This window comes from Corapipo altera, unplaced genomic scaffold (assembly GCF_003945725.1).
Source record: "Corapipo altera isolate COAL_440 unplaced genomic scaffold, ASM394572v1 133, whole genome shotgun sequence".
Taxonomy (NCBI): domain Eukaryota; kingdom Metazoa; phylum Chordata; class Aves; order Passeriformes; family Pipridae; genus Corapipo; species Corapipo altera.
The window spans coordinates 2,301,798-2,316,749 of NW_020884939.1; the positions used below are offsets into that span (position 1 = coordinate 2,301,798).

Genomic DNA, 14,952 nt, shown 5'->3' on the forward strand with positions numbered 1-14,952 from the left:
TCTACTACTTAGAGAAAAAAAAAGCCTTAAACTTTTCCTCACAGTGAATATTTTCTTGGCCATTCTGCTGAGATGGCTTGAGGCAGCTGTGCCTGGTGTCATGGGGTGGATGGCAAGAAACAGCTGACACCAGTTAGGCAGCAGGTTTTGGGCAGCCCAGGACTTCGGTCCACCAACAGAAAAGGATGCAGAGTGATGTCGTGGATTTGAGACAACTCTCTCAGTCTCCTCAGGGAGTTCTGCTCTTCCCAGCTCAATGTACTGGGAGAGGAAGCTGAGGACTGACTGGAGATGCATTAGTGCTGCTGATGCAAAGAGCCACTTGGGTCCCTCAGCTGTGCCAAGCCATGATTTCACAGCTCCTTTCAGCTCTTTTTTACCTACACTGTCCCAGGAAGAACTCAATGTCATCTCTGATCACATCAGATTGAGCTGAAAGCCAAGTTTAAGGTATAGCTTTGAGAGCCAAGTGTAAGACACAGCCTGAACCACATCTCCAAACACAGGCACTGTATCCACACTCCAAAACAGAGAACAGAGCAAGCTGAATTATTTACAGCAAGTATTTTGGCTGCTTCTTTTTTTTCTTCCCCCCTCTCCTCTTGTTAAAGAGCACGAAACAAAACACACATACAAACAAGTCAATAGGATGAAACATTTACTGTGTGTTAAATGAACTCATTTCAGCTCCTCGATTAATATCCGGATGTCCCCAGTCACTGCCAGTGCTTTTTCCCCTTTGGTGAGTGTGTAGTGATGTTAATACCACCACGTGATCCTTCTCCTCCCTTATCGAGTCACCTTACCCTTCCATGCAGGAGTTTCTCTTAAGCTTCATCAATTGAAATTGTTGGAATGCACCAAGAAAAAAAAAAATAAAAAGAGCATTTCATAACATTGGCAGGAGCATTTCAGGCATGAGCACTTTGAATATTTATTTGCCCTTTGTGTGAGCAATCTCAGCAAGAAAAAGTCAGTGTGAATAAAAGGAATTGCAAATGCCAGCGGAGGAGCTCCGGAGTTCTCATTCACAAGAATATTTGCACAGGCTCCTGGGAGAATTAGCAGGCAAGGCAATACAAAATCTCATGGAGCATCAACACTTTGGATACTCCGTAATCCCCCTTGTCTGATGAAAAACATCTCTTCCTGAGAGCTGGTTTGTTGGGGTTCTTTTTCCTGCCTTGGAAAGGCTGGAGAAGGATTGAAAAATCTGGGAGAATTATTTTTGCCCTGTTTCTGTGTCATAGTGCCTTGTATTCCCTCTGCCTCTCCCCTCCCATCCATTATCACTTCCTTGAGCTGAAATGGGATGAATAAACTAAACTTCCTTCAGAAGTCCAAAACAAAGGGGGAAAAAGAGATGGACAAGCAGCCAACACTGTTGGAGCCATGGAAAAGCAGGGAACTCACAAGGAGAATCCTGTCAAGGAGCAATTTAAGGCAGAACTTTATACCACAGCTCTGGATTAGACAAAATTCCACCTGGGATCCAAATGAGAACAAATCACTAAGGAACAGAGCCAAAACATCCTTCTGCTTGGAAAAGACAAATCAGGATAGCAGCATCCACTGAGTTTTAGGGTCAGCAATAAAAGAATGGGGGCTATTTACTCATAATTAGCCTTTATGGGCAAAAAAATCCTGCAAAATTTCGTCTTGCCACAGAATTTTATAGGGTGGTTCAGAAACTTATCAGAAGGATATTTTCTTGCCCGGGTTTTCAGAGCATTTCTCTAGAACCCTGTTGGTTTCAGCCCTGTTAAATTCAATAACTTCCTTAAGGGAGTGCTTTAAGTGTCAGGCTTGATTCAGTTATATAAAGGGATAAGGGAATAATCATTAGACAGTGCACAGGGATGGGAGAAATGGTTTTGTGTGGCACCAGTCTTTTGTAAGAACAGTCTGAATTTATAGATGAGGCTGATGAGAAAGTTGGAAGCAACTAATACAAGCGTAAAAGACAAAAGCCAGGCAATGCTTTCAGAGAGGGCTGGGACCAACTGGGAGACCACAGAGACACGAGGATGGTTCCAGAGGAGTATTTTAAGTGTTTTTAGATGTTTGCCTTGGTTTCATCAAGATGATGTCCCATGTACTCTTCCTGCCATTCTAATGTAAGCTGTGGGCACTAGAGTTTATGTAAGAGGCTGTGCTGCTTGCTTTGCAATTAACACATCCTGCAATTAACAATCCAAACCACTGAAGTCTTTAATATTTCTTCTTACTTCTAATACAGAATATTTTACTTCTGAGATACTACTGTCATTGTGCCTTAATTTATTCTGACAGTGTGAGCCACGACTAATCCTCCTTCTGAGTGCTGAGCACAAGCATAGACCAAAAACCCAAATCAGCACCTCTCCTTCCAACTACTCACCTGACATCCTCTCCAGAAAAGGGGAAGTGGATGAATGTGGCCTTCAGGAGACAGGGAATGCAAAGAAGGGTGAATGTATTACTCCATATCCTGCTCTGAGCAGGAGGCACCTGCAATTTGAAGAGGAGAAAAGGTGTGAGGTTGGTTTTTCAATGTCTTGCAGGAGAGGAGGGGCAGTTCCCAACAATCAGGTTTCTGCGGGCACATGTGAACTTAATGATGCTCTGATAGACCTTACACCTCAAATATCAAAAAAACCCCAAGCAATCAGACAGGTCCACCTCCATTTTCTTCACTGGTAGAACAGAATAGCACAGATTTTTCAGTCAGTGATTAAAGAGACTGAAGCTTTCTGCTGCTAACGGAGGGTATTTATCAGCACTTCCCAAAAGATCTGCTTCATAAACCAGTTATCCAGAGGTCCCTCACCCACACCTGAGACCTTTCAGGAGGAGGCACCTCATGACTCCTCACCCTCTGAGCCTGATCTGTCCCCCTTAGTGGGACCCTTTGGGCCACTACCGTGTGGTGCTTTCCCAAGTTTGTATCCAACAGTGCTCAAGACATCCCTGAGCAACACCTGGTCCTGCTTTTGTACAATGGGGGACAACTCCAAAGGCTCTTCCCAACCACACAAATGCCTCATTTATCTCCAGAGTTACACAGCTCTTCTCAGCCCTGCGCTGGGTGAACATTTCCTGGTCCATCATTCCACACCCTTTTTACGGCTTCTGTGGGTTCATCCCTGGCCAAGAGCGTGAGATGCTCCATTTGTTTTGGCAAGAACATCCCTGAGATTTACACCTGTAATTACACAGGTAACCTTTCCAACAGGGAATTTTAAAATGATCAACGCTAAAGCAACCTACACATTAAATGTGATTAATAAGACTTTGGATGACTGCGAGTCTGCACCTCCCTGCTTGTTAAGCGCATCAACTGGAGCGTCCCTGACTGATCCCACCACTGTGAGACACCCAAAAGTGGGCATTCCCAACGGATGTAGCCTCTCTTCCCAGGCAGTGTCCATGGGAGGGAGGGTTAGGGTATGAACAGGCACGGAGGATGACATCCATCCCCCGAAGTTTCGTGGAGGGTGGAGACTTCTTCCTGGGTCTAATGTCTTCTCCTGCCCCTCCTGCTCTCTGTCCTTTTGTCCCTTCCTGGTGGGAGCTGTATGGGTATGGCACAGCCAGAGGGATGCTGAAGAGGTGACAGCAGGATCTCAAGTGACAGGAGACAGATGAGCATGAGCCTGGCTGGGGGGCAGGTTAAATGAGGTGCCTGCTCCCTCAGCGCCAGGTTCTCTCTCCAGAATTGCCTTGCCATCCCTAGGGACACCTAATGGAACTCTCCTCTTTGCTCCCTGAGCAGGCACCAGCTTCACCTGCTATCAAAGCACCCACTGTCTGTATAATCGAGGAAAATAGCATCTGTCAGGATATCCATCTTGCCCCGCAGGACCCCCTCCCTCCACCAGAAAGGGTTGCAGGACCATAGGAGGGAGCTTTGCCAAGGAATCCAAGCTTCACGGTGTGCTTGGCAGGTGGCACAGCACTATCCACACTCCTGCACGGGGTGGAGGTTTTAAAAGCTGGCATTTTGCTGCTGAGTTGCCCAAAGACAGTAAAAACCAGTCATAGTCAAGCCTGCATTGACCTTCAGTCCATGGCTACAGCACACCAGAATTACAGGAGAGATGCTGATCCTGCTTTCCTATTCTCTGGACAAAGTTATTGCATATAAATTGTGTATTGATTAGAGGCAGAAAACGTAAAGAAACCTCTCTGGGAAAACTGGAGGGTGGAAAGAAATTCAGGGGCTGACAAAAGAGCTGCTTTAATTAGGAAGGGAAGCAAAGTGGTGGGAAGAAAAAAATAAACACAACCTCCCCTCTAGAGCCTCCCGCTCCGGATCTGAAAATCTGATCGGGAATCGTCTCTTAAAGAAAAGAAACTGGATTTTGGAGCTGGTTTGTCTGGGAAATGGAAACAGGAAAAAGAGCGGTCTTCCTCCCTTCACCCAGCACTGATGAGGATGGAGAAAAGAGCAGCTACACTTTCTGCTGCTCCTGGATTTTGTATGTGGAACAGGGAAAGCCAAGATCACCTAACGAGTGTGTAACAACCATGCTCATTTCTACCTTCTAGCTCAAAGTGCTCCAGGGTAATTACACAGTTTGGACTTATTAGCTGTAATTATTAGGTTCTATAATTTTTAGAACGTGTTATTAGAGCGTGGGCAACCTCAAGTGGTCTAAATACACTCAGATAAGTTTCTTGTTTGTCTTCTAACTTTCCCTGCCTCAACAGTAGATGAGGTGCTGCTTTTCCTGCTGGGAAACCTCACCACCCCTCAGGACCCCTGCAGCCACCACAGGCTGTGGTTCCTGACCTGGGACAGATGGGACACGCATGGGAACATGCACAGCCCTGGCCTGCAGCTGATTAATGGCTACAGGAGCCTTTTAAAAATTCGGCTCTCACTCATACGGCCAAAATAACATGTGGTGTTCACAGCAGAGTCCCAGCACTCCTTTGGATAAGCACCATTACGCCCGGAGCGGCTGGATCAGCTACAGGATTTCGGCTCCTGCCTCCTGCCCCTTTGCTACTGGGCACTGCCAGGACTCTGCCTTCAGCAGGATGGTTTCCAAATCAGACAGCTACCAGTGAGCAGGAAATACAGGGTTTAATGTCAGTTTGGGTCTGCGTGAAACCCTTGCCAGTTCATCGCAGATGGGACCAGAGCCAGAGCAGGTCCCTGAGAACACAGTTCACAGAAATCAACTGGTTTAGGAGTCTCCCACCTACCAGACAGGCTTCTCCCTGCCTCAGATTCTGTGTGGCTTGCTCCTCCTTTCTCCTGGACTAATCTCCTTGCTGTGTTTCTCTTCAGCCTCCCCTGATTTCTGGGGCACGGACTGGCCCCACACCTCCAGGTGCTTGCCCTGGTCCATCCCTGCAGCAGTTCCCTCACAGCCCAGATCCTATTTTTGCCCCCCAAATTCAACACAGCCTCCCTATTAACACCCATCTCCCTTTCCAGATGAGAGAGAACTGGCAGCTTGGCCAGAACTGGAAAGGCAGAGTCTGTGGGAAAGCCTGGGATTCCCACACCTTGGACAATTAGCTTCTCCCTACAACATTTCCCAGGGCAGTTTAGCTTTGCCAGTGCAGCCTTTTTTTTTTTTTTTTCCCAAAATCCCTTTAATTTCACACCAGTGCATGAAACGGAAAAGGCAGTTGGCCCATCCACAGCCACACATAGCCCTGGATCATCGGGGCTCCTGGTGGCACCATCCCCCTGTTCAGTAAAAAGGGACAATGGGCTTCCACCCTGGTTTCTACCCAAGGCTGGAGACAACACACAGTGGATACAGAGAGGTGAGAGATCCCTCCAAAAGGATGGAAGAGGAGAGGAGGCGAGCCAGCTCACTCCAGTCTCATCACCCAGAGGCCTTTCAGATCCCGGCTTTCCTAAAACCCAGGGGGCTGTAGCAAAGTTGCCCAAGGATAGACAGCTCCACATCCTTTGCCTCAGGTGTGATGCCTCCAAGGGCAGGTGTCACCAATGACCACAAATCAGATGGTTCTGCAGAGTCCAGCTTGACCTGAATGAACTGTAGTGGCTGTGCCCAAGTTCTGTCTGACTCACCTTTGAGGGGTTTTCCTTTTTCCACAACATATGTCTTTAGGAAAGTTTTGCCATCCGTCCTTATGTGATATTAAAGCCAGGTCTCTGCTTCCTTTTGGTCTCTGCTTATTGTTTTGGCTAAAAAAAAAAAAAATCTACTTGCAAGTGGGGGAAAAAAAAATCAAAAGCAAAAAAGCTTGTGAGATACCCTGAACTCCAATGTAGCCTTCTTTCCATTCAGAGTCAAGGAGGCATCAAGTATTAGGATACCTTACCATCCCACTTGGATCAGCAGTGAGGCTGGGCCACAGCAGCAGTATTCTCATCCCTGATCTGCTTATGGAAGTGTCCCAAAAAGCCAGGCAGGCAGAGGAAGACATCAGGCTCCCCACAGGAGTAGGGACTACCTGGGATAATCGACCTCTTCCAGAGGCGGCAAGTTCCAGCCTGACTAACAGAGCTAGTACATCTCTCCAGGACAACAAAATGCAACACAGCACCACATGAACAAGAATTTTCATGGCAATTTTTGCTCTAATTTATGTGTGACTTCCTTTTCTGAGCCTCTAGTACCCCCTGAAAGAAGTACTCACCTGTGGGAGCCTGGTGGCCACCTTGCCCAGGGCCGAACGGGAGAGCTGTGGTAGACTAAAACGATAAGGTTGTCCTTGGAACCACCTGGTGAGAGAAAAAAGATAATAATGTGTGACTATCATTTCCTTTTTGCTTCCTTGGGAACCAGCCTCCCATCCATGATGCAAACAATGGGCTCCCCAAACAGACAAACTCTGGTTTGTCTTCCCTCTGGAGAAGCCTCTGAGGAGCCTCCACTGAAGTCAATAGAGCTCATTGGGGTTGACACAACCAAAAGAGGGAGGCATGTGGACAACAGCCTCCAAAAGCAGTGCCAGAGGTGCCTGTTATGGTAGCTCCAGACTTCTGGCCACCAGCCAGCAGGTGAGATGGCCAGATAACCCAAAAGCATCGCTTATCTTTTTGTGTGCTTAACATTTGCCTCCTTATTTCTCTTGTAGCGAAAAGCACCGTCCGACACTTCGAGATGAGAGCAGATATAATGCCAATCATTAGAGTAGCAATTACTTATCTCACAGGAGCTCTGAGAGGCTTAATCAGTTGATATTTGTAAACCACGACGAGCTGTGGAGATGAAGGATGCAAAGCATCCGAGACAGCTCACAGCAAAGCCCAAAGCAGCTCTGCTTTGCCGGCTGAGCTCCCCTCGGAGCCCCGGCTGCTCCTCGCCGGTGGCACTGCACATGGTGGTGCTCAGAGACACCTAAGGGAGCATTTCCTGCTGCGTGCCAGCCCTGTGGAACCCAGCGGGAACGTGACACTAATGACATCCTTCAGAAATGTAATTAGCCTTCCTCCATGGCGAGGTACATTAGGGAGAACTCCGAGGCTCAGAGAAGTGGGCTCCAGTGGGTGAGAACCGAGGCTTGTGCTCTTGAAAGCTGCATTAGGGAAGGGGAAAAAAATAGAAAAGAAAACGTTCTAATATTACTTAATTACCCCAAGACATCCTGAGATGTAATTGAGCTTGGAGGGCTAAATGAGGGCTGCGCGTGTGAGACCAGCAGAAGTTGATGCATTTATAATGAGAACACTTTGCAAGGCAAACTAGGCCCCCATGGAGGGCAAAGAGAAAGGACAACAAGGGGGCTGGGGAAGTATCAAGGTGCCTGAAGATTTGCTGACCTCCAGGCCCTTCCCCTTTGCTCGAGGTGCAGGCCAGGCTGGATGGAGGCAGGATGAGTGTGGGTGTGGGTACAGCAAACCATGCACCATGGAATTAACTTGCTCATGGTCTGGATGCTAAAACCCCATAAAAACCCCTTAGTACCCAATAAAATGGTCAAGAGCTGCTATATCTGACTGACAGTGAGACATCCCTCCATCCAGATCCAAACCCGAGTCGTTTCAGCATCTCATCAGCCTCCTTGGGAAGCCTCTGGGTAGGGAGTGGGATGAGACAGGAGAACAAGTTGTCCTCAGGGCAGGGCTGTCTCTGAGATGAGAGGGGAAACCTCCCCCAGAGCGGCCAGTGTTCACCCCCATCGCTCCCATTAACTTTAATGGAAACCAGGCGGCTAAATCCGAGCACTGGAAAACATCCCTTTTATCCACAACACCAGAGGCCCAATGAATGCTCACAAGCCCATTCCAGCCCTGATTTACATACTGTACAGAAGGAGACATTAAAATCCAAACGGTTTATGGTAATTAACACTCATTTAAATATTATACTGGTAACTATCACTTCCAATTCTTCTCAGCCTTGAAGGGGCTCTGTGTGCACGTACATATGTACAGGGAGATTTTAAAGGGATACTACATCTTCTCTTCTGATTGCTGCTTTCCCAGAAAAAAAAAAAAAAAGGATGTCTAATGTTCATTAATTGTCTCACTTTGAGAAATTGCTGTGAAAACTCACCGCAGGAGAGTGGAATTTTTTTACTATTATTATTTTTTTTTAAAGAAAGTAATAATGGGAAGCCCTGCCTGTGGCAGGGATGTGTTGGCTGAGTATGGCCCTGATGAGGCTGTTTAAGCACCGTGATGGGTAACATAGAGCTATTAACACTAAGCTCCCTGTCACCAGAGGAATGAAGACTATGGAGATCCAACAGCCTTTAGGTAGGAACAAAATGCATTATTTATCACCAATTAATCTTCTTTTTTTTTTCCTGCTTTTTCTCCTAAGCAGTAGGACCGGGGTGGGAGGCAGCACTGCCTAACTGGAGACCAAGGGGACCTATCAAGCACCTTTGCACTGACCTGCCCCTTTGTGATATCGAATATCAACAGGAAAGAAACAGGTTGTGGATAAATCGATAGGTTGTGGTACAAAATAAAGGTCTGAGAGGCTACAGGTGTCTCCCAGCCCTGTTTTCAAGGCTCAGAGCTGCTCCAGCAAGGCCAGGCAGGCATCACCCTGCACTGTAGTCAGAGCTGGACCACAGCATCCCCAGAGAACGAGGAAGAAGAAGAGATGCCCTTTGCTGCATCCTTCAGCACTGAGGGCTCTGTCTCTTCCCATCTCCTACAGAGGTTCCTCCTGGGAAGATGAAGGATGCAGAAAGTTGTCCCTCAAGGGATACCAAACAAAATCCACTCCAGCATCTACTGTGTGTCCAGGATACCCAGCCCCCCTGAACCACAGAAATGACAGCTCTCTCAGGGAATAATTCCTGCACAGCATGGGGGAAATGGCCAGTGGGGTTACTCTTTCCCTCTGAGCCCTGGGAGCATGGACAGGGAATGTGAGACCTGCACAGCACACTGTGGGATCCAAGTGTCAGGACAGCTGCCCCCCCAGTCAATCTCACAGCACAAGCCAAATAATCAGCAAACCAGCAAGGGCAAGGGATCCATGTTCACATCCCATCTGAAAAGGTATCCAGGATAACTGACAGCCTCATGCTCCAAAACATTGTTCCTTTCCCACCCATCCATGGGAACATGGGAATTGGTGGCAGAGCCCAGGAGTTGTTGCAATGCCCCTATTATACTAATGATGTTTTCTGCCCAAACCATCCCAGGTGTGGCTCCTCACTGCAAAATAGGAGAATTGCCCCAATTCCTTCAGGCTCGGACCTGTCCCTTGAGCCACAAATCCCGTGGGAAATACCCGGGATTTTCTTGCAGGGGACCACCAGGTGATGCTGAGAGACATCAGCAAGAGCCTGTGCCCATTCCAATCGCTTGACAAGGTCTTGCAAGATCCATGTTTGCATTAAAAAGAAATTAAAAGGTTTTCCACTCCACTAGCTTGCCCAAAGCCTGCATACTAAACAGTAAATGCTACCTGTGAGGTTGAATAAAACCCTCATAAAAAAAAAAAAAAAAGCCATCAGTCAGTGAATACATCATGAACAATGACATTGGGGAGGCATTGTTCTTCTCCTGCCTGATGGACCATGCTGGAACACCTGTTTCTTATCGTGAAACTGTTAATAACTGTCACCACCAAAATCAGTGCTGAAAATGTGTCATTAAGCTACTCCAACCACCACCTAACTATGAGGGGTGGAAAAAAAGCAGCAAGGAGGAATAGAGGCAAAACTAGACCTTGGATAAACGTCAAAAGCATAGTTGTCCATGTGTCCACTGAAAAACCACTTGCCAGTGGGGAGGGAAAAAAGAAAACCCACCAAACAAATCCATATTATTAGATGGCTCCTGCCTCACCAGCATCTTCTAGCTGACATGAAAGACACAGCTGGATAACCATAGGCAATTTTAACTGATTAACTACAGACATTGACCCTTTCAATTAATTCACTGGGGATTTATTTCATTTTAATCATCTCCTTAAGCTACAACCTCCCCGCAGAGTCAACAGAAAACCAGTGTCTGGTTCTTTCTCCACCAGCTGTTAAAGGGGTAAGGGGGATGGTTACCCAGGGGTGTTTAAGGTAATCCTCACTCAGGTAGGAACGGACTTAGGAGATGGACATTTGCAGAACACAACTCTTCAGGGACTGCAGGTCTTTCTCTTCCCAGAGAGACCTAGAGCAATGCAAAACTTAAATCTCCTACTCCTTTCAGGCATGGAAAGGTACCCGAGTTTTGCAGTGGAGGAAAAAAAATCTCTCACTGTCATTTGTTGCGCTGCTCCCTGGCTGTATTAGCCTGGTCTCCCATCACCACTGAAAGCTTTAGATCACTTTGCTATAGCAAAACAATGGTCATTTCTCCCTAAAATTACAACCGGTCTCAGGTTTTCCTCTTTTATAGAATCATGGAATCACCAAGGCTGGAAAGGACCTCTAAGATCATCGAGTTCAACCATCAACCCAGTACCACCAAGGTGTTCACCACTAAAATTCTCAGGTGCCATATCCACTCGTTTTCTGAACACTTCCAGGAATGGTAACTCCACCACTTCCCTGTTCCAGTGCCTGACCACCCCTTCCCTGAAGAACTTCTACCTAATATCAAATCTAAACCTCCCCTTCAAGGCCCTGGTTTGGTTTTGCTTTGGGCTGTTTCTGCTCAGTGGAACCCAGCTGCCACCCAATTTAACCCAGATTAAGCACATCCATAGAGATTTCGATGTCTTCTGCACTGGCAAAGTAGGCAGACATATGAAGGCTTCTTGTCCATGGTGGTCTATTGCCCTAATTAGCTGCCTGCTGTCAAGGACTGATGCTCTTGTGGTGCTGATGGAGTTCTCCACTTTGTATAAAAAAAGCATCAGTTAGAGGCAGCAACTTCATCTCCTAAATTTGTGTGAAACCTTCAGTTTTCAGGTAGGCAGCATGGGAGCTGACACTGGCCCCATTCACAAGGAGTCACGAGGAATGGTTTGAGCAGAGTCCTATCCAAAAAAAAAAAAAAGTACATTTCACACTGATATTTTCTGTCAAAATGAAAAATTAGGTGGAAAATTCTGACTAGAGCAGCTCTTTGCCTTCAGCCTGGGAATCTGTACAGTGACAGCCTGAGAGCTTCACCCTCCTCGTGCCACACAGAGAGTCTGGGTCAAGACTATTTATATTTTCTTGAAATGTCCAAGCTTATTTTCTCCCAGTTCCCCTTGATCCACAGCTCTATCGCCTGGAAGAATTTAAAAAAGGATCCGCACTTCTCCAGAGGGGCAAGCACATTCAACAAAAAGATGCACCTGAGATGACCTTGAAACAAGCCCAAATTAATCTCTCCAGCGGAGCTGCTGTGGAGGTAAATCCGTGGCTGGGGCTTTGGAAAGCAGGATACAGGAGGATGGCAGCCTTTATCTTCCTCTCCCTGACAGCCTGAGAAAGGATGGTTCAAAGGAGCAAAACAAAACACTCACCTGCATGACAGAATAGTTAACTTAATCCCCCCGAGGCAAACCCCGTTAGCATGTAAAACTAGGAGTGATAATTGTAACCAGTTTTCAACCTTTACTGTAGTGGAAATAATCACTGCAGTGGCGCTGCCTCACTGCCCAGAGACTCCTTTCTCCACAGATTATTTTAAACTAACCTAACAAGGGGGAGCAGGAGGAGAGGAGGATGTAAGATTAAAGATGAGGGAATATTTAAGGCTGGGGTGGGAGGGCAACTACAGGTTGGTCTGAGCGGCAGCCTCTGCTTGAGAAACCAAGGCAAAAAACTAAGGAAACGGGTAAAACAAGCTGGATTTCACGCAGATGGATTCAGTCAGGCGAGCCTGGTAAATATATTTTTCTGGGAGATAACAGCTTTTATTTTTTTTATTTTTTTTTTTTTTAGACAAAAGCCAATCTTTGTCTTTTGTGAGAGAGCTTGACCATCTGGACTTCAGAAACGCATTTGATATTGTGCCACATGGGCAAATGATTAGTTAAACTGTAGGAGGGGAACATTACGATAAGAATTATGAATCAAAGAAATGCTGTGCCTAAAAAAATAAAAAGATTATAATAGATAATACCAAAAAAGGAGGCAGTCTGGAGGGATTTTGCTGAGCAGGCTGTTCAGTCACCACTCACATGCAACGCTTCCTTAACAACAGGGGACCAACACTCATCAAACTCACTCCTTCGGAGGCAAAACAACACAAAACAAAGAGTTTTGGCATCATTTGGAAGGAAATTATGACCTTGGGAACCAGACTGATGGATGTGAAATGACATTCAACGCTGCAAAATCCAAGGCCAGGTTTAAAAGATCAGTGGCAAGGGTGGAAAATCAGTGGAGATGACAAATGAGAAGAACCTCCTGTGTGGCTTAGTTTGTGAAGTGGCTTAGCTTAGAACAGATATGGGGGCCCTGACACAGAAGAATTGTAAAGAGGCATCTACAACTCAAAGTCTGCCCATGAGAGAGAAAAAAACCTGTTACCTGCTGGTGAAGAACACCTCCAAGGGGATCATATCCTGAGGCACAGTCGCTTCATGGGCACCTCATTGCCCACTTCACCAGGAGCAGGTGAGTCCCCCACCAGCTGCAAGAGACACTTCCCATCCCATGGCAGGGCTTCTCCTAGAGCCCAGAAATGTCATTTAAGGCCTTCTAGGCTTTGTGTTTTACAGATGCTCAGAAATAACCCCCCTGGGCTTAAATCAGATGGATTGATTGGAGATTGTCCAGGGAGCGCTGGTCCTTGTGGCAGCCGAGCCAGCCAAGCTTAGTCTGGAGTTAAGTACCTCTCACTCACTCTGAGAAGACTTCACAAGAATACAGGTATCAACAGCTACCTCAGAAAAGCAAAACACTGAGGAACATATAGAATATAAGATGGTCCTATGCTCTGCCAGCACAGAAGGTCACACAGCATCTCCAAATCCATGTCTTTGTCATCCCTCTCCAATGCAACAACTGTCGCTGCTGGAACCCAAACCCACAGCTTCTCCTTCCTCAGGCAGCCCTACAAGGTCTTTGGAAAGCAGTAAGGGATGAAGTAAAGGGATTTCAACAGAAATTAAACTGAATTGCCTCTGGTGAATATTCACGACAAGATACTGCAGGCAAACATTATTAAGCCTCCTTAGGTAATGTAATTAGAAGTTCAGCCCCTTTTATCCAAATTTTGCACACAGAAAAATATCCATCATTACATAAAGTGGGAAAAAAGGCTTTTCCTTCTATTTTTTTAATTAATAAAGGGGTTTTTTAAAAACCTTCTTTAAGCAGGCGAACATTTCATGAGGAATCCTGGGCTTGTTCTAAGTGCATTTGGATCCCTCCTGAGTAAACCAAGAGATAGGTTTAGGTTCTACATCAAAATATGTGACAATAATCCTCTCCAGGTGGCTGTTTGAGGAAGAAGACAGCAGCAAAGGCCTCTAAAAGGAGAATTACTCAGCTTTACCGAGCAACTTCTGTGTTTATGGGCAAAACCCACTCACTGTGAGCAAGAATGGTCAGAAATTGAGACAAAATGGGTTTTAGTCAGAGAATGTCAACTTGCCAAACCCAGGATCTCACACAGAGAGGGGAAAAAAGCCATTTCACATGACACATTTATTCACCCAGTGCAGAGATTTTTCAGCGTCATCGTGGAGTTGTCAGTGGTTAAAAAAAGAAACCAAAATAAAAGGAAGAAAATAAGAAAAATGGAGCTTCACAAAGCACAAATAACCTGGTATGTTGGGTACTGGCCAGGGATGCAGATGGCTCAGATTCAAGCCCTTCAAAGCAGGGATTTGTACCTCTCTGTCTCTAACATTCCCAGCGAGGCCCCAGCCATAAACCAATCCTGGGAGTTTCACTCTCACCTTCTGGTTAAAAAACCCCAATAATTCAAAAGTATCTTGGTTTTATCTTGCTGTAGAAAAAGCTCTTCTTTTGAAATCTCAGGAAGGGCTGTGGGATGAGAAAGAAGCAGGTCCCTTCCCTCCCTGGTTTTGATTACAGCTTATTAACTTCATTGTTTGGTTTAAGATTTCCCATAAAAATTCCATTCCCAGCAAAGACCTCGGCCGAAAAAGTAAGCAAAGCATTAATAGGAGCTGTCTCTCATTAAGACCAGCTTCCTAAGGAACAGGAGCTCCTCTGTGTGTGTGTGTGCACACAGGTCCAGCTCAGCCAAGCCACCGTTTAATAACTTTCCCCCAGTTTTGACACAGGGTAGGAATTGCAAACTCTTATGTTCCTGAAAACTTGATGAAAACAAATAGCTGGACAAAGGAGGAGGAACAGCCTGCCCAACCTCACGATGGAGGGGAAATCATAGGAGATGAAGCTCTGTGCCTTCTCCTGGCAGCAGCAGCACTTGGCTCTTAAAAAAATTAATAAATTACTGTCAGTAATAACCTGGGCTAAGAGGCAGGAAGGGAGAAAAGAGGCTTTTCTGTGGAGCTTGTCCTTCCTCCCGAGAAGGGCCGATCCTCACAGCCAGTCCCCACTGCTGGCAGGGTCGAAGGCTTTGCCACCACCAGCTCCAAGCAGATGGTGTGGACACGCCTGAGCTGGAGAAATCTTTTGTAATAAAATGCGTCTCCA

At 46.4% G+C, this 14,952-nt stretch overlaps 1 long non-coding RNA gene across 1 annotated transcript in view; it reads right to left on the reverse strand.

Moving 5' to 3' along the window:
* Positions 1 to 736: 736 nt before the first annotated feature.
* LOC113955476 overlaps positions 737 to 14,952 on the reverse strand; it is a 29,047-nt gene continuing 14,831 nt past the window's right edge. The window contains exons 2-5 of the long non-coding RNA XR_003530576.1: positions 6,610 to 6,694; positions 6,038 to 6,154; positions 2,381 to 2,490; positions 737 to 832 (exon numbers count right to left, since the gene is read on the reverse strand). This is a non-coding gene — a long non-coding RNA (uncharacterized LOC113955476). The remainder of the gene's footprint in view (positions 833 to 2,380; positions 2,491 to 6,037; positions 6,155 to 6,609; positions 6,695 to 14,952) is intronic.